Source organism: Culex quinquefasciatus, chromosome 1 (assembly GCF_015732765.1).
Source record: "Culex quinquefasciatus strain JHB chromosome 1, VPISU_Cqui_1.0_pri_paternal, whole genome shotgun sequence".
Lineage (NCBI taxonomy): Eukaryota > Metazoa > Arthropoda > Insecta > Diptera > Culicidae > Culex > Culex quinquefasciatus.
In genome coordinates, this window is record NC_051861.1 from 42,911,433 (window position 1) to 42,934,655 (window position 23,223).

Here is a 23,223-nt window from a genome sequence, read left to right on the forward strand (position 1 = left end):
CGTCTGGTCCTGGAACTTGTAACACAGGAATAAATAAAAGTGAACGAGAAAAGTCATTTTTTCTTGCCACTCGATTGCGTTTACAGAACGGTTATGGAGGGTACCGCAATTCTTAGAGCACCGTGTAAAAACTACTTCCAGAGCAGATTCAAGCTTTTTGGCTTTTCCTCCCGCAAGTCAGCAGAAACAGCTGCTGGCTGGCCGGGTTGCAGCTTTAGTTGGGAAGGAGCCCGTCCCAGACTGAGCTTTTTATCGTCGCATAAATATTATTCCAAACTGCCATTATCGGATCGTTCCTTCGCTGAGCGCGTTGCCTGCTGGGCTCGGTTTGGCCATAGATTCACCCTGTTGCTTCCATGAATTACGTCGCTGCTGGGGCGGGACGACGCACCCCCACGCCCAAAAGCTGAGACAGCGCCGATGGCCATTTGGGGAGGGAAAAGATGCGAGCGCAAAGTAATAATGGAAAGAAAATATTTTCACGCCTGAGATTTCATGGCTGATTACAGAAATGATGATTTTGTAACGCAACGCGCGGAGTCGTTATCGCGATGGGGAAAAGGGCGTTGATTGGGGGGTTTGGGGGCTGGAGGGATATTGAAATTCCAATCAATAAGAGGCTATTTATCTTCTCGCTTCGAATCAATCGATTGGAAACCACTCCTTTTGAAGGCGAAACCACTTTGCTTATTTTATTTCGGACTATCGAAAAAATTTTGAGCCTTCGCTTTTTTGAGATTATTTCATATTAAGAATTAAGTTAAACGCAAGAATACTTTGAGGTTATTTTTTTTTTAGGTAACATTGAATCAAAATGTTATAATATGTATTAAAATTCAATATTGTCAACTGTCCAAAAAATGTTGAAACATGAAACATGAATTGAACGAAATCAGTATCATCAGATGTGTTAAAACTTCGTAACAATTTGTCTAAACTAGATAGCCCGTAGAACACAAACCTCAAAGTATAGTAACAGTAAATTGTAAAGTGATACAATGTGGTTTCACCACGAATCAACTGCACTGCTGCGGGTCATGATTACAGTTGCAGCTAACCGCTTCCCAAAAGCAATTTCATTCCATCCGACAAGCTGTCAGAAATTTCTCCATTTAGCAAGCACAACTCTAACACAATTCAAACTTTTACCATGATGGCTGGCTAGTTGGACGCGCCACCATACAGGTAGCCAGCAAAGTTCATGTGAGTCTGGTGTATGAGAGGAGGTTTGTGTGTGTGTGTGTGTGTGTGTGTGGTTTCCGAGAGAACAGTTAACTCAATTATAGAGGTCACAAGTTTTACCCTTTTCCGAGGTCCAACAGGTTTCCTGCGATTCCATTTTACTTTGTGCCAACAGCAAAATACATTCCGATAGTAATTCAACTACTTCCACCTTCTACTACACATGGTTGCATCGAAAACTGTAAATTTGTTAACTGAGTAAGATTTCGTTGAACGATGAAAATGTATTATGTCTTATCGAATGAATGATACAAGTTATGCATACAAATTTCTAGAATGGTTATACACAAATGTTGTAAATGTTCAAAAAACTGTATGTTTAGAAAAAAACAGATTGATTTCGTGGAGAATTTTAGAAAAAAAAGATTAAAAACTCTTTAAAAACGTTACTTAAACCATTTTTAGTTGGTTAACGCTTTCCTCACATTCATATGGAGGATACATGAATCATTTTCCTTCAATTTGTTTAAGAAATTTATTTAATTACTCAATTCTTTTGTTAGGGGTTTTCATAACTTCAATATTTCTGGCTGATCAATTAGATCTTCTTTCTCGAAATCATCAAGTGCAATTATTTTGATCAACAACCCCCCCTCACACATAGACATTTGCTCAGAATTTGATTCATAATCGATATGTTTACGTGGAGGTGGGTTCAAGGAGTCTGATCAAAAATTTTATTTTTCGCCTTTCCTCAGTGAGAATTTAAAAATTGCTGTGCACTTGTATAGATTTTTTTTTCAATGCTGTTTTAAACTCACCAGTAAATTCAAGCGAGGAAACAACAGTTTTACTGCAAAAAAAAAACTAACTTAATCCACCTATGTGGTTGGTGCCTTCCTCACTCTTTTCCAACAATGGGTGATATGTAATATGATGGATTTGGACACAAATTTGATCCAAAAAAACACACATATCACTCAAGGGCTCATAAGTGGTCAGAACTCGAGGCAGGGTTGCCAGATCTTCAATGTTGTGGACTCGTTGGAAAGGTATCTCGATTACCTAATCAACGATGGGTCGGATGATGGATCCGGACATTGTTTACATACATTTAAGTGAGATCCGGCTACAAAAAAGTAAATCAATATCACTTAAGTGGTCAGAACTCGAGACAGGGTTGCCAGATCTTCAATGTTGTGGACTCGTTGGAAAGGTCTTTCGATTACCTAACCAACGATGGGTCGGATGATGGATCTGGACATTGTTTACATACATTTAAGTGAGATCCGGCTACAAAAAAGTACATAAATATCACTTAAGTGGTCAGAACTCGAGACAGGGTTGCCAGATCTTCAATGTTGTGTACTCGTTGGAAAGGTCTTTCGATTACCTAACCAACGATGGGTCGGATGATGGATCCGGACATAGTTTACATACATTTAAGTGAGATCCGGCTTCAAAAAAGTACATAAATATCACTTAAGTGGTCAGAACTCGAGACAGGGTTGCCAGATCTTCAATGTTGTGGACTCGTTGGAAAGGTCTCTCGATTACCTAATCAACGATGGGTCGGATGATGGATACGGACATTGTTTACATACATTTAAATGAGATCCGGCTACAATAAAGTACATAAATATCACTTAAGTGGTCAGAACTCGAGACAGGGTTGCCAGATCTTAAATGTTTTGGACTCGTTGGAAAGGTCTTTCGATTACCTAACCAACGATGGGTTGGATGATGGATCCGGACATTGTTTACATACATTTAAGTGAGATCCGGCTACAAAAAAGTACATCAATATCACTTAAGTGGTCAGAACTCGAGACAGGGTTGCCAGATCTTCAATGTTGTGGACTCGTTGGGAAGGTCTCTCGATTACCTAATCAACGATGGGTCGGATGATGGATACGGACATTGTTTACATACATTTAAATGAGATCCGGCTACAAAAAAGTACATAAATATCACTTAAGTGGTTATAACTCGAGACAGGGTTGCCAGATCTTCAATGTTGTAGATTCGTTGGAAAGGTCTTTTGATTACCTAACCAACGATGGGTCGGATGATGGATCCGGACATTGTTTACATACATTTAAATGAGATCCGGCTACAAAAAAGTACATAAATATCACTTAAGTGGTTATAACTCGAGACAGGGTTACCAGATCTTCAATGTTGTGGACTCGTTGGAAAGGTCTTTCAATTACCTAAATAACGATGTATAACATGATGATGTTTGGTTCAGTTTACTGCCATTTATTCATCTTCCGAAAATATGCGAAAACACATTTTTATACATAACTTTTGAACTACTTATCGAAACTTCAAACAATTCAATAGCACCGTATGGGACCCTAAACCAAGTCGAATGCGACTGGTTTGGTCAAAATCGGTTCAGCCAGTGCTGAGAAAACTGAGTGACATTATTGGTCACATACACACACACATACACACACACATACCCACACACATACCCACACACATACACACACACATACACACACACATACACACAGACATTTGTTCAGTTTTCGATTCTGAGTCGATATGTATACATCAAGGTGGATTTTCGAGCTTTTAATAAATAGTTCAATTTTAGAGCAGGATTATAGCCTTACCTCAGTGAGGAAGGCAAAAATCATTTCAAAGTGCGATTTCTGGAATCGCTAGAAATAAAAATTCATCTCGACGCAAAACTTGATTGTTTTAGTTCTCGTCGTATTTATTCAACTCGTTTAATCTTGTCAGAAACAATAAAAATGTATCTAAAAAGAAACTTCACAGAGAACAAACAGTTCCGTAAATTGTGAAATTCGGTTGTTAACCTTACTTAGAAAACTTTTAACGATTTTCACATTTTCGAAGGGGTATATTGATAAACAGTTTTGAATTAAAGCATTCCTTTTTAAATATGAATTTGATGTAAAAATAGATGACCTTGTCGAAATTAGTCGAAAAGTAACCATGGTTTAGTAGGATACAATACAATAGGGTAGACATTGCTGCCAGCAAATTGCCTCACTTTTAGTGTAATAAACTAATTCCAGCATCAAGGTTTTATGTTTTTGCTCCGCGTTTTTTTCGTTTTATTGTCTTAGAATTTGAATATTACTAGTTTTGAATTGATTTTTTATCCAACATTGTGATTGCAGTTGTAGTGCTGATGGTGACTTGCCGTTTTACGGGGTTTTCCGGTTAGAAGTCCGGATTACTACTGCCCAATTCTTGTTTTTTTCTGTGGACATGGCTGGTTTTGTGTAGTTTCTGGGAGGTGCTTTGGCGTGGTCAGAAGAGGAAACTGTTTGGGAAAAAGTGCATTAGTGTAATATTTTGTGAAAAAATAGCATTCAAAGTTGATTGGAAACCATGAACTGAGTCGCGGGAGGAAGTGCTTTTTTCGTATTTTCCAAATGGTCAAGGTTTTCGGCGGATTTTTATGGTTATTTGAATTTAATCGAGTGTTTAAAGTAGGAAGAACAAAGGGGTCAAAGTGATGTTCTGAACGTGGAAGAAGCTGGAAATAATCTTTTTGGACCCACGCAAGTAGCTTTTCCTAGCACGCGTTTGTGGCAAGGTAGCATCATTTGCTGGTTCTGGGTGAAGAAATTAAAGATGGCGGATTGAAAGGAATAAAAAAGTCCACAGAAGGACACGATGATGCAAAAATTGAAGAGCTGACGTCCGACGCCTACTGCGATCATTTGGGTGAGTTCGTTCTATGTTGAACATTTTTGTGGGTGTATGTTGTTGGGTTTTGGGAGCGTTTTATTAATTTGCAACGAAAAATTTAGGGGTTTCGACCACATGATTTTTAAACTAGAGTCAAGTTTGAAGATTTTGGATCCATTATTTAAATTGTTTCAATGAATTTTAGGCTCACTTTTGGATACATCTTGAAGATTTTCATCAAATATATGCAGTTGTTATTAATTTTGATGTCTCTATTTTGGAATCAATATTTCTTTTGTTCTATTGATATAAAATTTAAAATAATTCGATTCAATGAACTGTGTCTTTATGGCATTCAATATTGCAAGTGTTATGTATTGTATGGTTTTATTTTAAATTAATGTTGCTGTCAAAATTTGGACGTTTTATGTATCTACCAAATTGAAATATAGCTCCCTTTCAAAGTTTGCATAAATTAAAAACATTGGTCAATTTCAAGTCACAATTTTGGCATCAACATTTTTCTATAACATCCATCGCGACTTCCGACACTTATTTGATTTTTTTTCTGAAATAAATAAAATTTTTATTTTTTGCATATATAGAGCATGTGCAGTGTAGATAAACATTTCGAAGCCTCTTTGAATTCGATAATACGTGAATTGATCGAGAACCGAAATACGACTTTGTTTACAGCTGGCGCCTAAGAGCTTTTGAAAACTAACTCGAGATCTGTTTAATTGTTGTAATCTCAAATATTACAGGTTTGGATCAATCTGGTGGCTAGATTTAATATATATTTTTAAAATACGTTTTCAGTTACTCTAAATTTCAGATTCATAATGGAGAGTACTATCATTGAATATTTCACTTTACTTTCTTGTATTGTCTCGATTTTGGCACCAATTTTATATTTACTTAGCTTTATTTACAGATTATTTTAATAATTAAATAAATATTTTCATGATATCCTTAATGGTTAATACTTAGAGATTTGATGAATTAGTAATTATTATTATTTTTAACAGCTTGGCAGCAAATGCTGCCAAAATCGGGACAGATTATAACTACCAATTAAAACAAGGTTTTTCTTCTCATGCCCTACATTTCTCTCTGATTTGGTTTTAGCTTAAGCTATTGTTTTTTTTTGCCTACTATGTGTATGGTATTTTAATAAATTATACTGCCCATGTTCGCATAAATGTCCCATATGCAAAAACAGCGAGCTGACAAAAACGCATTTCGTCGCCATCGTGCTAACTTGTCGTACGTGCATTTTGGGCCAAATTGAGTTAAGAACGCCATTTTGTGCAGCTCACAATGCCTCATCTTTTGACCTTCACAGATCCCCAAAATTCGATTTCAATCCTGAGATATTAAATGAAAACCAAAAAAGCTCCGAAAATTTTTGTCACTCTACATATAAAAGAAGTTTTAATCCTGTCGTGCTATCTTGTCACTCCCTGAAAATTGATGTAAGTGTGACAAAGGGCAAAGGGATTTCAGGTCAGGATGCGTTTGACGCACGTACAAGTTAGACTACCGTAAACATTTGTAATTATAACTCGGGTCTCCAGCAACCAACTTCAACCAAACTTCGGGACAATGCACAGAATGGTCAGCCAAACAAAACGTGTTTGTTATTGTTTACATTGCGTGCTTTCGTTTTTGTTTATTCAAGGTCAAACATTAAAACGCGTTTTTCTCGGAACGTCAAAATGGCGGGTGCGACATGTTAGCACGCCGACGTCGATTTGAAGTTTGTCCCATACATAAGTCTATGTGTTAAGTACTCGCGAAAAAAAAAAAGGATTTCCTCCTGATTTCTAGAACAAAGTACTGGATGTTATATGCTCTTTTGAATGACGATTTTGAACAAAACTCAATCAATAACTTAAAAGTGATGAAAATGCATATGGGACGTTTATGCGATCAGGGGCAGTATAGCTGCTTAAATACGCATTGATTTTTTATCCATTATTTCAGATACAATATTGTGAGTTGAAACTTCGAAACAATGTGTCAAATTCTTACGTTATATTATTTTTATTTTTTTTTTTGTATTATTCATATATTTCATGTTTATGATCTCTTATTGTATTAATTATATTTATTATATGTATATTATATTTATTATTTTTATTTTATTTATTATTTTTATTATATTTATTATATTGATTACATTTATTGCATTTATTATATTTATTATATATATTACATATATTTCAAACGCCTAACAACCCCCAAAAAATACTAACCCTCTCAAAAAATAAAATCCCAGGGCCTTCATATGTTTTATGGATTGGACGAGGGAGTCGTGGATCGCCTGGCCCAAGTCACATGAGTTTCATTGTCTTTTTAATCATATCATAAGAAATGGTTGGAATGAGAATGACAATCTATTAAGGTCCATACGATATAAGTCGGTCACTAACCAAACCGTCTCAGTTGAAACATACTGCGGTCATGGCCAAGTCCTGCCAAGACGGGGGTACTAATACATACATACATACATACATAAACTAATTCCAGCATCAATGCCAAGCGATTTGAAGAATAAGATCAACAAAAGTGTCATTCTTGTTCAATCCTACACGAGGAGCAAAGTTGAAAACAACTTTTTTTTTATCAAACTTGAAACTGTGCGCGTTGCTCAAAATAAACAAAAATCACGATTTTTATTTAAAACAGGCCACGCGCTATTTTCGGCACAACCCCAATGATTCGTCTTTAACTTGAATTCTGTGAAAAATCTCCATTAAAATCTACAAGTTGTAGAAGGTATGGGGATTTATCAAGGGTCCTGATTTTCGGCTCTCAGATCAGAAACCACTCACTCATCGCCGAACGAATCTTTGCCGACTGGAGAGCGCAACCATTCGCGAGCGAACAAGACCTGCCTTGAACAATCGCTTCACGTAGCAAAACAAATACTTCATGAATTTCTATGCCTACTCCGTCCATCGAACCGAGTCACAAACGAATAATGCTCAGAGAGGAGAGAATTTAACAAAATACCAGCGAGGCGCTCACTTGGCCTGCACTACCACAGTTTACCGTCAATTTATATTTGGTATGGTGGAAATTGCTGTCAAATGTGTCTAAAATCAATCAAGCAGTTTTATAAATGATCAAAATAAAGCCGATCGCAGACTATTGCGAGTCTGCTTTGAGCGACATAGCACAATCAGCCTCTCTGAGCCCGATTGCAGTGAGAAGGAGAGCAAAGAGAAAGCATTCAGTAGCGATTGGTGTGGAAGTGATTGAGTCTTTTTGGAATAATCAGAACCTTTGGAAATGACATCTGGAGTTTTGAAATGGCCTAATATTGATTCCAAATCTAGAGTATTTTTTTTTTGAAGAAAGGATCAATGAACATATTTTTTTTTGCCTGTTGAAAATTGTGTTTATTGGACCTGAATAAATCAAGTTTGACACATACTTCCATTCGAATTTTCAACTGCAACTGAGTGTTCCTCCTAAAATAACCAGAACCAGGACCAAGAGTTACTTGTGGGGCAAGTTTTTGCTTACTTTCCACTCAAGTCTTGGTATCTGTTTCTGGCATCCGAGCTCGCTACTTTTTTACACAGAATGTGAGAGGAAGACCTTGATTGGTATGCACTTGCCCGGGCAATGGACAAACAAAAACCTCACTTTCTCGTTGATTCTGGGTAAGTGGGGATGTGGTACTTAGCTGGCCCAGCAGCCGGAAGAGACTAATTTGCTTAAAATTCCTCTTGGACAGCCTGCACACATACACACACTGACGTTGACGGGGCTATTGTCAGTTGAGGTGGTTAGCTAGAAGAGAGAGTGATACTAGTGGAAATTTGTTTGCCACAAATTGGAAAATAGCGAAAACTATAAGGGTTTCTGGTTGTTTCCTGTTGCCAGACGGGAAAGTGCATGACATTTAGTTATTTGTGAATTTTATTAGTAATGTGAACCTGTACGAGACAATTTACACAGAAAAAAAAGTTGAATTTTGGAATGTTGAAAATTTGATAGGTTGAATATTACTTCTTTTTTGAGTTATATTACACAAAAAATGTGTAAAAATGTGAACCTGATGAATATTCATCTAAAACTGATGAAAATTCATCATTTTCTGGGGTAAAATTCATCATTTTTTTAGCCACGAAATCTGTCACCATTTCCTGATGAATATTACCATCATTTTTTTTCTGTGTACAAACTCCACGTTGAACAACCGAATCGCTGTTAAATTTCAAGAATTCAAACGTTCTTGATTGGTCTATTGGTATTTTAATGCGCTTTCTTCAAAATTTAAGGTCAAGCCTTCACCTTTTTCCGCTTCCCCCTTCTATTTCACCCCAAGAAACGGAACTACATCAAAATTTAATTTACCAATAAATTTTACGATCCCCTTGAGGCAAGGCAAAATTAAAGGCTACTGACAGGGAGAAATAAATTTTCCCTTCCCAGAGCAAAACGCTTTTCATCGCCGTTTCAAGACACTGCCGGTGTGGTCTGGCCGGCCACAAATTGGGGGCTAATTTTCATGGCATTAAGTCTGCACGATATTGTATGCGGTCGTTTTGCCAGCATATCGCACAACCCCGACCAAAACGTCGATGAGAGCGCGTAGGCCACTTGGCCGCCAGATGAATGTTTTACAGCGGTGCCTTGGTAATATCAATAAAGTTTTCATGCACGACCTTAAGAGGGAGGGGGGTAGGGGTGCGATATGTGTTAGGATTGAACCTGAGATTATAAAGGTAAGGGCATAAACAGTGTAAAGAGTTCGCGGAAATAGTTCAGACGGGCTGCGAATCGTTTGATCAACGATTAATTAATTTTATAATTGAAAACGAGGCTGTTTTTGATCTGCGATAAATTTCATGAAAACTTATGGAATTGAAATTGAAAATTTGAAAAAAAAAGAATCATTATCATTCAGAGACAAAATTACGAAAAAAAAAATCATTTCTGCAAAGGTTGGTGGGGTAAAACTTCATTTTCTAATCATACTAATCTAATAACGGTATTAGTAGTCTTGATAGTCATAGTTTGTAATGGTCGTAATTTGTGACTTATCAAGATAGTTACACACCTTATACACCTATACACAGATGAACAGACATTTGTTCAGTTTTCGATTCTGAGTCGATAAGTACAGGGGGACATTTTCTTGCTATATAACTAGTAAAAGAAGTACTTTTTGAACAAAAAACTTCATTTCAAGACAATTTTATCCAGATCTGCAAAACACGGCCTCCAAATTGCCTGTTCCATGATTGTGGGATGTTATTGTGCCTCCCAGACCATGTATAAAACATCACTTAGCATGAGTTTCATTCAATTCAGTGTGTCAAGTAATAATTTGGTTCAAAATATGTACTCCTGGAGAGATCCAAAGTTTCTTTACATCCGTAAGAAAGAAGTGTTCCGAATTTGTGGATTTCAATGTTTTTCTTTAAAAACTAGATTTAAAACGTAAAAAATACAGCCGGTCAATACTTCAATCGAAAGATCGCAAGAAAAGCTTTCACATGAAGATAAAAACAAATCGTTATGTTCAACTATCGATTTTCTATGATTTTTTGAACGTTGGCCGATCTGTAAACCGTTCCGAATTTGTGGGATGACTATACTAATATAATCTAATCTAATCGAACACAAGCGCAGCCAGTCCGAAGAAAGCATCCGGGAAGAACTATATTATTCTTCAATAAACAAAAAATCTTTCATAAATTTCAACTTGACACAAAAAAATCTCTTTATTTTCAAAAAAACTTCAACCTTGTTTATGGATGGGCTCTAATTATATTTTGAAATAAGATGTCGGGCATGCGTATTCTCATTTATTGAACTGCTTTTTGCAATATTCGACTTATACAGTTAAAAAGTTTTCAATGATTTGCTTCATTTTATTGAATTTCAAATCAAAGCAAGGTTTAACAATCTTGTTCAGCAAAAATGAGTGAAATAATTTGTTTTTTTTGCGATATTTAGCAAATCAACATTTTTTTAAGGTTTTTATCTCCCTTTTCAAAATTTAAATTTTAAATCAAAAGTAAAAAATAATATAACTTGTAATGAAATCCAAATTTTTATACAAAATGAAAGCAAAACAAGTAGTTTTTTAACTTTCACGGGAATTGTCCACCCAAATAATAATATCGTTAAAACTAAACAGGACTCAGAAAAATCTGTAAAGTTTCTAAAAAATGATTTAAAAGCTTTCCTTTTTTTTGATAAAACAAATCATGATTCTTTTCATTTCCTTTGAGACCATACCTTTCAAATAAAAAAAACAGTAAAATTGTTATTACAGCGAATGAAAAAATTACCAAACATAGTAAGTTTCTAAAAACACTGAAAAATCTGAACAAATCTTCAAATGTTTCATATTAAGTCTGTATGGACGAAATATTTATTATGTTGTTATTTTGGAAAACAAACATGATTTGAGAAAATTGACAAATTTCACGAATTTCACACCGTCCACGAAACCGTCAAAAAATCACTAACCCTATGTTAGTAATTGAACAATGGTATTCACTCACTTAATTCTACAGTAGTTCATAAGATTATGTTTATTCCTATTTGAGCTAGATAAATCATTTTGAGAAAAATCGTTACAGTTTCACACAAACATAAAATGTCACGGGATTTCGCAGAAAAAGCCAAATTTCACGGACTTCACACTGTCCGCGAAATCGTGAAATTTCACTAACCCTAATTATAATGTTGTGTGGTGTGTATGGGAATTGTTGGGGAAGGGATTGTTGTATTATATAGCAAATGACCTTGTGACATCAATTCACCACTACGGATTAATTCACTCATGGGGTGTCAACCCCTCGGTGGACGAATGACTAAAGCATCTGACTACCAAACCAAAGGTGTGAGAGTTCGAATCCCTCCTGATTCCGTTCGTTTTTTGTTCATATTCAAATTTCAATTATGGTCGATAAATTTCAAGGAGACCGGTCGGGAATCGAACCCTAAATCTTCCGCTTATGAGGCGGGAGCCGTAGCCGTTTAGCCACGGCCCGGTCCTGTTTAGAATTTGTGGGATGACTATACGAGCTTTTAATAAAAAGTTAATTTTTAGAGCAGGATTATAGCCTTACCTCAGTGAGGAAGGCAACATGTTGATACCACAAAAAAAAATTTTTTTTTCGAATAATGATTTTTTGCAATGCTTATTTTCTTTTAACTTAAGTAGAATAACTGTAATAATGTTTTGACTTGTTAAATTTTGAGAAAAAAATGGGCTTTAAATTTGTAACCTAAAACCAAAACATATTTTTAACTAACACGTTGACGATATACATTGTAATGATACCTTTTCGATAATCATAACAATTTGTGTTCAAACAATTCGAAACATTAAATTATCTTGCAGAACTTACCTTAGCACGCCAAACGACCCGTGCGGGACAAATTAGTACGGTGTATAACCTTTTTTATCCTCCTCAACATCCCTTCCCACTCAAAAGTCACCATTGAAAAGGACAAAAGCGATGTTGGCCTCCGCAGGTTGTTAGGTTCCGTTACGGTTGAGAGCAGTGCTCCATCCGTTGCACCTTTTCACAGAGCGCGCTGCTCACCTGGCCTGTAATAATACCTTTTGCACCTGGCTGTGTTTGCTCCACAAAAGGGAAACCCCAGTTCCGGTGCTGTTCCCCGTTGTGGCATTTGAGACCCCGAAGTTATAATGGACTTCGTTTAAAGTGTGGCTGGTCGGTACGAAAACAATAATATTTTTCAACGTTTTATTGACCAACTCAAGCCAGCCTTACTTTAAACGGAGGACTTTTCCATCCTACCCCACATTTGTAATGAAAAGGACGACAGGAGCCGTCGTCACCGGTTTCAGCACCAGAAAAGCAACCGTCAACAAACCCAGCCTGGGCATTAAATTTGCACCTCAACCGAGGGTAATAACTAATGTATACTTTCTTGTTTGTGGGCCGGCATACAGCCTTCCACAACACCAAGCCAGTCCAGGTGGAATGATGGCAAAAAGGCCTCCTTTTTTCGCTAGGAAGGCGTGCCGTCGGACGTGTTTAGGTTTGTTGGTGGTTTCATACGCTGTCTGATTCCATTTGGTTAACGGTATTAACGTTGTTTGTGATGTGCATGATTAAGCTTAGATATATTATAAAAAATTAATGAAGTTTAGATCAGTTTAAATAGATGTATTTAGGTCAACTGTTTACAACTTTAGTGATATGTCAAATTAAGAAAACGCAATGCAGCTAGAAATATTTGTTTTGTTTTCACAGAATAATACGAACAACTTCCAAAAACTTCAAAATATAACACATGCAAAAAAAACTCAAATTACACAACATTATACATAATATACGCAACACAATTATTTTCGTCACCACTGAATAAATCCCAGCCAGAAATCTTCACACCTTGTGGCAAATCATACGGCTTAAACTGGTTTAGACTAAACATTACATTAGATGCTGATTTAGTTAATGTTATCTTTCTAGAAATAATACATTCCTGGCCGGAGCCAACGATCATTTTTTGAAGATAATGTCCTGAACATACACTTCTTCCAGTACCGTGACTTTAGTTGTTCCATAATAACTAGTATTATCATTCTTTGACAAAATTGAGGAAAACTGATAAATGTTTTTACGAATCACTTTAGCCGAAAGCTTAACTTCTGCTCGATATCTTTGAAGGCCGGAACCGCCAACGTAAACGCCGATTCCGTAAATGGCAATTTTTCTTAAAGTTTTGATTTTCAAATAGATTTCCGGACTGTTGGCAGTGCAGACACTATCGAAACCATGCAGTTTGTGGCACCTCAAGCTTCGATGCTTCTGGTTGAGGATCATCAAACGAAGTGGTGTTGTGTTTTCGTTCGGAAAAGCTTTCCCCCAGCCGGAAACTGCATCCAGCAACTGGTTTTCCGTACAATTTATCTTCAAACTACTAACGATCATCTCCAGTGAAGTCCGCTGCAAGGTTGTTAGATTCGTGCCCATAAGAACTGCCAGCGTATTATCGCAAATGGTGCCCAAGCAATCATCATTCACCTTCTTGAACTCGTGCTTGCGACTAGCGTTGAAATTTTTTTTGCTCAAATTGCCTAGCAAATATATCTGCGATGCATAGTATTTACATATCGACGACATTTTGCTGGTTCACGATGGCACTCTCACAGTAGATAAACTTTAAAATCTGCAGAAAAACATCTTCCTCCACGTCCGTCACCACGATCGGATTAAGTAGGGTAGGGTAGTCATCAATGAGACACTTTTGGTTTTCAACTTTCAGCGATTTTTCTAATTTTTTTTATCAGCGTGTTTTAATGCGCTTTTTGTTGCATTTTCTTTCTTTTAATGTGTTCTTATATTGACCAAAATATGAGATCGATCTGACATCTACAGCCAGAGTTATTCAACTGTCTCATTGTAGACGCACTTGGCAGGAACAATGAGACAGCTGGGGAACAATGAGACACTCTACGAAAATCAACATTTTTCAAGTAAAACATCATGTTTTTGTATTGTTCCATTGCAGGTGACTTGCCTTGAACATTTCAGGGCAATTTTGTCAACATGAAACATTTATTAACAAAAGTTACACTAAAAAGTATTTAAATTTTGTAAAATCCATATATTACTACACACTAAAAAATTATGAATATTACATTTAACGGAATTGCCAATCTAACGTAAATATTATTCATGTAAATCTGTTCTTGATGTAAAATTATGTGTGTTTTGATCCAATATCAAAAAAATCGAGAACCAGACCAACACATCTCATAACACCTAACAATAAATCAATAATGACATAAATTTACATCTAATATGATGCACATAGTTGGAGCGTGTTTTCCGATGTAATATTCAGTGTAATTTGACTCAATTTTACGTGCTCTTGATGCCTCTTGCTTGAACGTGCAACGCGGCGGCCGCCATGTTGATTGTTGTGGTTGCGGTGCGAAAATCAGAATTGTCGATCGCTTAAAAATGTGTCCTAATTTTATTTGATTTGGCCGGAAATTCCTTCAGTTTTCGTTTGAGAAGACCAATCAACTATATTGAAAAGGTAGGTGGAAATATTATCTGTGAAATACTTAGAAATCTAACTGATGTACTTTTTGGTTTTGAAATGTTCCAGGTTATTATGTGCCACGACCACTTTTTGAAGCACCTTGAACTGTGGTACCCTACAGGACTTGGCCAAGAGTAGTGGAAGTGAACGATTGTTGGTGCCGCTGTAGACGTTTTAAGCGGCCATGGCCTTCTCAAGCTCGAAGATTCCAAGGAGCCATGCCAAGGAGGAGAAGCTTCAGGACCGATTAAATACCGTGGACCAGAAGCTGCACGGGCTAAATTACTTTACTCCGGTTGCTGTTTCGGTTTCCCAAGCCATCTGGGAGGTTAGTTCATCGAATCCGGAACCGAAAACCGAGAGAGAACCATGTCAAGTGTTGCGTATGAAAAAAAAGTTGATTAAGTGCAAATAAAATGATTTATTCCAGTATTAAAGTGGCGTTTTCTCTTTCTAATAAGAAACAGATAATTCTTATAGGAATGGTTCTCACCAAAATTACGTTTAGTGTAATTTTACACGACCATATCGATTCATGGTTTGGGTCATGTAATATCTAAAACAGATGTAATTTTAAGTCTTATTTGACGCTCCAGTTATGTGCATCAATTAGACAGAAAATTACACGATTTTTTCGAAGTGTGTACCAAATAACTTTGTATTTTTGGTTAAATGAAGTTTTAACTCTATAAATATGCTAAAAAACACGTTTAATTCATGTTTTGAAAGATTTACATCGATTTTGAAAAGTTTATCGAAGAAAAATTAATGTGTCTCATTGTTACCCATGGGCTGAAATGAGTGGGGAACAATGAGACAGCTCTGGATTCTGGGTATATTCAAAATTTTGGCTAAATCTAATGAAAGGACATTGTAGCCCAACTCAATCCCTATGGAACGTCGAAAGAAATTTGAAGAAATATTAGTTTTGGTGTAAATGGCAGCCTACTAGCGAAAAAGTATTTTTTGTCCATAATTTACTTTTACACCCCAGAATCAAACATTTATGAATAACTTTTTAAAGGAGTGTCCATAACCAAAGCCACTAATATGGCAGACGTGTATCCAGTAGACACACCTTTCCCCCAAATATGAGCCTGATTGGTTGAAACTACGACTTGTGAGAGCCATTTTATCATTGTTCCCCGTGTCTCATTGATGACTACTCTACCCTAAACTGTTACGTTTGGCGTCGACGAAATCTCCGTTCAGCTCAGCATTGAACACCGGACTGCCGACGCTGAGTATGTTTCGGTGGCCGTACATCGGCTGGCGGTTGGAGCCAACCGCGAAGAAAACATCCGCCGTGAACTCGTTGTTTACCAGCTGGCCGAGGCGATCCGCCAGAGGGATGTCATGCAGGAATGCCATGCTGAAACATCGCAGATGGTTGGCTTTTTTAAGGATTTAATATTGATATTACTTAATTTACCTGCATAAAACATAAAAGAAGTAGACGAAATCCTCAGCTCAATTTATTTGATTTATTGACATCATCGATTGATTATAAAGGGAAAAAAAGGATGCAGCATGCTATAAAAAATTTTCTAGTAACTCCAACGTTTACACTGAAATTCATCGATATCGATGTTCGCCATCTAGTTAGTTACTTTCAAGTAGGAGCGACTCTTTGAGATTTGGGTCTATATATTTTTTTGTAATTGAATTTTTTTGGTGCCTTCGGTATGCCCAAAGATGCTATTTTGCATCATAAGTTTGTTCATATGATTTTCTATACAAATTTGGCAGCTGTCCATACAAAAATGATATATGAAAATTAAAAAATCTGTAACCTTTGAAAAAAAATTTTGGTGTCTTGGGCAAAGTTGTAGGCATGGATAAGGACTACACTGAAAATAACATGATTTTTAAACATGAACTTGATTTGATTTGATTTGATTTGATGGTATAACCAACAGAGCCACAAGGATGACCTATGTAGCGGTTGCCTAGAATTACAGTGGCTCAGACTTAAAGGGAGCATCTTCAAATTACTGTCGTATGAAGGGCCAAAAGGGGATGGTTGGACGCGAACAAGCAAAATCACTCACGGTGTCCTCAGGGGAAGAGAATCTCCTTCCGACAGTAACCTCCAATAACTCCGAAAAAAAGTCTGACAAAGCTGAAAAACAGGGCTCGCACCCTGTTGGGGGCCTAAAAGGGCGCGGCAGACAGCTGGAGACTGTAGAATTGTATAATTAATAAACTATTTCTCCCCTTTGACGTAGTTCTGGTCTTCCACTATCCACATCCAGTGTCCGCCATTACAGCATACCGTTCACTGCCCTGATGCTCCCTCCCCGATCCCCGGCTTTGATTTTAACTACTAATAAAAAGGAAAATCATAGATGAGAACAGGTCAATGCGGATGGAGAGCAAATCGAGCTCAGTATCCCCTCACAAAGACTGGTAAAACGAAACTATTGGCACTACGCCCCCCGGGGCATGGCCTTCCTCTAACGTGGGATTTCTGCTCCAGCGCCTCTGACGAGACAGGAGAAACCGGGACCGACGTTTTACTTCACCATCCGATAGAAGCTCAGTGGATAAGGCGGGAATCGAACCCGCGTCTCATAGCATCATCGGGATCGGCAGCCGAAGCCGCTACCCCTGCGCCACGAGACCCTCCACAAAGACTGGTAGTAAGTGTGAAAAAACAGTGAAAAAAAGAAGAAAGATAAGAAGAAAAATGAAAAGATAGTACGTCAATGCGGATAGATCGATGATCCCCTCACAAGGACATAAAAGAGACAGATGGTAGGAAGAGCAAAAGAAAAACAGAATATCAGGAATAAGAAATAGTCAATGCAGATGGAGAGCAAATAGAGCTCTGTGTCCTTCCACAAGTTAGACACTTTAAATACTTTAAATACTTTAACAACCATAAATACTATTAATAAGTTCAATACTTTCAATACTTCAAATACTCTTTATACTTTAAATTCTTGAAATACTTAAAAACATTAAATACTTTGAAAACTTTATTTGAATATTTGAAATACTTGAAATACATTAAAAACTTTAAATGCTTTAAAAATTAAATTATTTTACAAACTTTAAATACTTTAAAATCTTTAAATACATTACATTGCATTACTTTCAATACTTAAAAGACTTTAAAGCTTTAAATACTTCAAATACTTTAAAAAAATAAATACTTTGAATAATTCAAATATTTAAAATACTTTAAATACTTTAAAAACTCCATTTGAATATTTGGAATAGTTGAAATACATTAAAAACTTTAAATACCCAGAAAACTATAAATGCTTTAAAAACTTTAAATAATTTAAAAACTTTAAATACTATTAATACTTTGAATACTTTAAATACTTAAGGCACTAAATACTTGTAATACATTAACAACTTTAAATACATTAAATACTTTGAATGCTTTAAATAATTTAAATTCATTAAATACTTGAAATGCTATAAAAACTTTAAATACAATAAATACTTTGAATACTTTGAATTGGTATTAAATTTTGATACATATTTTTACTTTGAATACTCAGAATACTTGAATTTCTTTGAATACTTTCAATTCTTCATGGAAATATTTTAATTACTTTAAATACTTTAAAACTATAAATACATTATTTACTATGAAAACTTTAAATACTAAGACATAAGAGACAATAAATATTTTAAGTACTTGAAATATTTCAGATAAATTAAATACTAAATTTTTGTTTAACATTTCAAAAACTTTAAATACTTTCAATACTTCTAATACCTTTCAATATTTCAAATGATTTGATTTTTATTTTTTTGAACTCAAATGAAAGGAAAAATGGTAGAACCGATGGAGAGGAAATTTAACTCCATAACCTCTTAAAAACATCAAAATAGAAAAATATTCAACTCACTACTTCATTCATTTGAAATGTTTGTAACAACCCCTTCATCACCCATACTTCCTTTTTAAAATTTGAAATGACAAATTAATCAAAAAGGTGATAATAAATTCTTCAATGTCCCATTTGATTTTTAAACATGAACTTGATTTGCAAAAAACACTATTTTTTCATTTTTTGATATATTTTTGGGGACAACTTTTCAAAAATTTCCAGAATGTTTAAAAAATCATCGAAAGGGCGTAATAATGTTTGGCCCTGTTGAAACGTTAAAAATTATTTTGAAAAATATCAAAATATTGTTTTCGAAAAGATTTGAGCAGTTTTCTACGAAATCGGGCTTTTTTTTTGAATTTTAATTTTTGCATTTTTTAATCCTGCAGAAACTTTTTTGGTGCTTTCAGTATGCCCAAAGAAGCCATTTTGCATCATTGGTTTGTCCATATAATTTTCCATACAAATTTGGCAGCTGTCCATCCAAAAACGATGTATGAAAATTCAAAAATCTGTATCTTTTGAAGGATTTTTTGATCGATTTGGTATCTTCGGCAATGTTGTAGGTATGGATTTTGCTTTTTTGAACATTGTTGATACGACCCTTAGTTGCTGAGATATTGCCATGCAAATGTTTAAAAACAGGAAAATTGATGTTTTCCAAGTCTCACCCAAACAACCCATAATTTTCTAACGTCGATATCTCAGCAACGAATGTTCCGATTTACAATGTTAAAGTATAAAACATTCGTTAAATTTTTGATCTCTTCGAAAAAAATATTTTCAAAATTTTTGAATCAAGACTAACATTTTAAATGGGCCAAATATTCAATATTACGCTCTTTTAAAACGTTAGTCTTGGTTTAAAAAATTTGAAATTTTTTTTTCTAATAGATCGAAAAATTTCACGAATGTTTCATATTTTAACATTGTAAATCGGATCATAAGTTGCTGAGATATCGACGTAATAAAACGGTGGGTTGTTTGAGTGAGACTTAGAAAACATCAATTTTCTTGTTTTTAAACACTTGCATGGCAATATCTCAGCAACTAAGGGTCGTATCAACAAAGTTCAAAAAAGCAAAATATAGAGAATTTTCTAAGCTATTCAATTTTTTTTTTCATAGGTGGGCAAACATGTGCACTAATTAAAAAAAATGAAAAACTGCGACTATTTTCAAAAAAGTTACATAAAAATGGCCTTAACTTGAAAACGATGCACTTTATCAAAACTTCACTGAAGTACTTTTTGATTGCAAATTTGATTTTACAGCGAAAAATGAAGTTGAAAAATTCGCTATTTAGGTAAATCAGATTTAAGATATCATCAAATATAATATACAGCTTGATAACTGAAATAATAACGAGTAAAATCGTCTAAAAATATTCACGGAATTGAGCAGTTTTTTTGTATATTTACTTAATATAATGTCCAATTTATTTCTTATGTCAAAACCAGTCGTATTTATGTATCTCAAAGAGGCTCACACCCGCAGAAGCTTTTATTACTTGTTACAGATAAATTAAGCTGGAAATTCGATTAGTTGCGTACATGTTTCGCTCCATAAAAATGCCACAACCCCAACCTGGCAGCAGGTATACAGTGAGCCTTAATTGAGTTCTTTTACTCGAAATTCTATAGCCTTCACGGTGCCATTCGGATTGGGAAAATACCTGACAATAGAGACAGAACATTGGTAGAACTGACAGCCTCAGTGAAATCGTGTCATTTGTGCTCATGTTCTTGTATTTAGGTGTGGGTGTGTGTGGAGGTCATAACAAATGGCCACCGTGTCTCCACGTGATTGCGGTCTTGCAGGCAGGTATGACACAAAGGTTGTCGATTTGGAATGTTTGAGCCACAATCTGGGATTTTCTCTTTGTGACATAGATGAGGGAAAGAGCAGCTCTACGAAGAACATAATAGGGTTGTTATCATCATCATCGTCGTCGTCTTGTTGCGGCTTCAGAAATCTCTTTCGAGAATCGATAGTGCGGCAAACCACACGAAAACGGCCGCTGCTGCTTTTGCTCACAGACAGTTCTGCTGTCACACTGTTAGACGTGTAGCACACGTTTCAATCTCAAATAATACAGCGCCCAAAAGAGCCGAAAACTAAAGTTAGGAATGAAATGAGCATTCTTGTTTGTGAGAGGGAAATGCTTCTGGCTCGAAAAGGCACATATTCATACCACTTTTAGCTGAAGTAGTTAGTGTTTGCTTGTAGACTTATCCCCAAAACTATAAGTTTGAGAAGAAGATAAAGAACAATTCATATCCTGAAGAGACTGCTCTCGTATGTTTGAACTCAGTTGCATTTTAAGAGCATTCCAAGCACCTGCTACTACACTAAATGCTCAGATGTTTGACAGGTTTTAGTTTGACACTTTTAAGCTTGTACTCCGTTTGTTAGACAAATTTAAAGTGTTTGTTCAAAATAGTAAAAAAGAAACATAATAACTCTACTGAGTGTAACTTTACTAAAGCCGGAGGATCAGGTTCTCCTCAGAATTCCATCTAAAAACGGCTCGAGAACGAGAGTGGGTGTGTTTGCGGCAAGAGCCCGCCCCCGTCCCCCCTTCCGGCTATGCTAATTTTGTAATTACATAAGCGGAATCGCAAATTAGCTGTATACAGAAGCAGAAGCCGGAGTTGGAAACTACACTTCGCGACGACGAAGACGCGTCGTATCGTGCTGAAGATTATGCGGCCACCCCGAAATGATCCTCGCGTGGGTGGTTTGAGGGGTGGATGGCGTGCGCGTGTACCAGTATCAGAACGCGGGATTAAGAATTCATAATGTGATAAACCGAGCGCTAATTAACGCAACCGAATTCTATCTTTGCTATCGCGCTTCTGCGGTGTGGGAGCAAGAAACGAGCAGACAGGAGCCGGTGGTTCTGATGGGTTTGAGTTGATGTGTCTTTTGGTGGGAAATTGTGTGCGTAATTATGACTGTCTGGGGAAATTTGAATGGTGAGATTACAACGTTTCTAAGTTTACGACTGTGGTCAGGTTTTGACTACTTTTCCAAATTTCAAAACTTCAAAAAAAAAAATCACAATAAATAGTCAACCTTCACTTCCTTCTCAACAAAGTTTCCACCACGCCAAATCAATTCAACGTGAAATGAGCCATGCGCTTCTGCTTCTTTGAAAGAAAACATCCCAACTGGAGAAATTGCTACATCGAGCAGCAAACAAAATAAAAAGCATTTCGTATGTTTTGAATAGGAAAGCAGTGAAGGAAAACGACATCAACTTGCTTTTTTTCTCGGGCGAGATTTCCTTCGCTCTATTGTCAACAGCTGGGAAAATGTAGGAAATCAACTTTGTATTTTTTAGACTGTGGTTGAGCAGCTTTTGCGAAATACCATTTAGGGTTGTTAATTTGATAGTTAGAAATAAAAATCAAACCACTTTGAATTACAAGCGAGGATTTATAGTTGTTGAAGATTGCAAATCAGTACAAAAATCTCCAATTTACCCCACCTAGAGGAATTGTTTTCGTTGCGTTCTACGCCAACCGATGGATGATGCAAAACTTTTCCAGATGTCTTTTTGTCTGCCTTACTCCGGAAAGCTCATTTTTTGGATCGCAGACAAACGTTTTGCTTTCCGTTTCTTTGTTTGAATTCCTAATATCTGGTTTATGCTCTTTCCTTCCCAACATTTGTTTACTTTTGGTGTAAAGTTTTCCTTTTGGCTTGAGGACAGCTTTTCCGTACCCCGTACTTTTTTTTTGTTCTGATATCACTTTATGTGAATCCTGATTGAATTGAGTGAGCTTTGGAGAGCTTCTTGGGTCTAGTGTGTGATCAGGATGTAGTAAACAAAAGTAAATGGGGTCCTGGAGATGAATATGATCAGGTAGATTTTTCAAGAATACCTTTGTTTACCTTTCAAAGTAATGTTGTAGTAAGTACAGGTAACCACTTGATTTTTTATTCTTAAAATGTTTATTAACGTGGATAGTTATACTTACTGTTTATATATTTCATCAAGATATGTGTATTACCTGCAAAGAGAAGAAAAAATGTCTTTAAAATGTAACGAGTAAAGAATAATTACTTGGAAAATTGGTACAAATGCTCAAAAATCCTCAAGATAATATCCCGTTTGTTTCCAACTCAAAAAAAATCGTACACTGACATATACTCTTAAATTCATGCTCAAATTGTTCGCTGTAAAATACACTTGTTCCACATAATATACGTATCCCCATCCTGGGAGTAACGTGTGCGTGGGCGCCATGGCCACGTAGCCCCTCCGGATGACAGAGATAACTTTTCTGATGATTGAATTCGTTGCTTCAGGTACCATCAGCATTAACGAGCAACTGTGGAAAGGGGACCACTGGAATTTTCCAGTGGAAATTGCGGGTAGATTTTGTGGATTATAAATTTCAATCCGATTAAAAAAATAAATTTTAAATTATATATTTTTTTTAATT

The 23,223-nt window shown here is 36.1% G+C and overlaps 1 protein-coding gene across 5 annotated transcripts in view; it reads right to left on the reverse strand.

Annotated features, from left to right (window-relative positions):
- The window catches only part of LOC6049262 (5-hydroxytryptamine receptor 1), a 181,225-nt gene that overhangs the window by 31,724 nt on the left and 126,278 nt on the right, over positions 1 to 23,223 (reverse strand). Inside the window, exon 4 of one of the 5 annotated variants that reach the window (XM_038255790.1) lies at positions 22,756 to 22,788. The exons of the other annotated variants lie outside the window; for them this stretch is intronic. The gene's annotated coding sequence lies outside the window, so the exon portion shown is untranslated. The remainder of the gene's footprint in view (positions 1 to 22,755; positions 22,789 to 23,223) is intronic. 5 annotated transcript variants of the gene reach the window in all.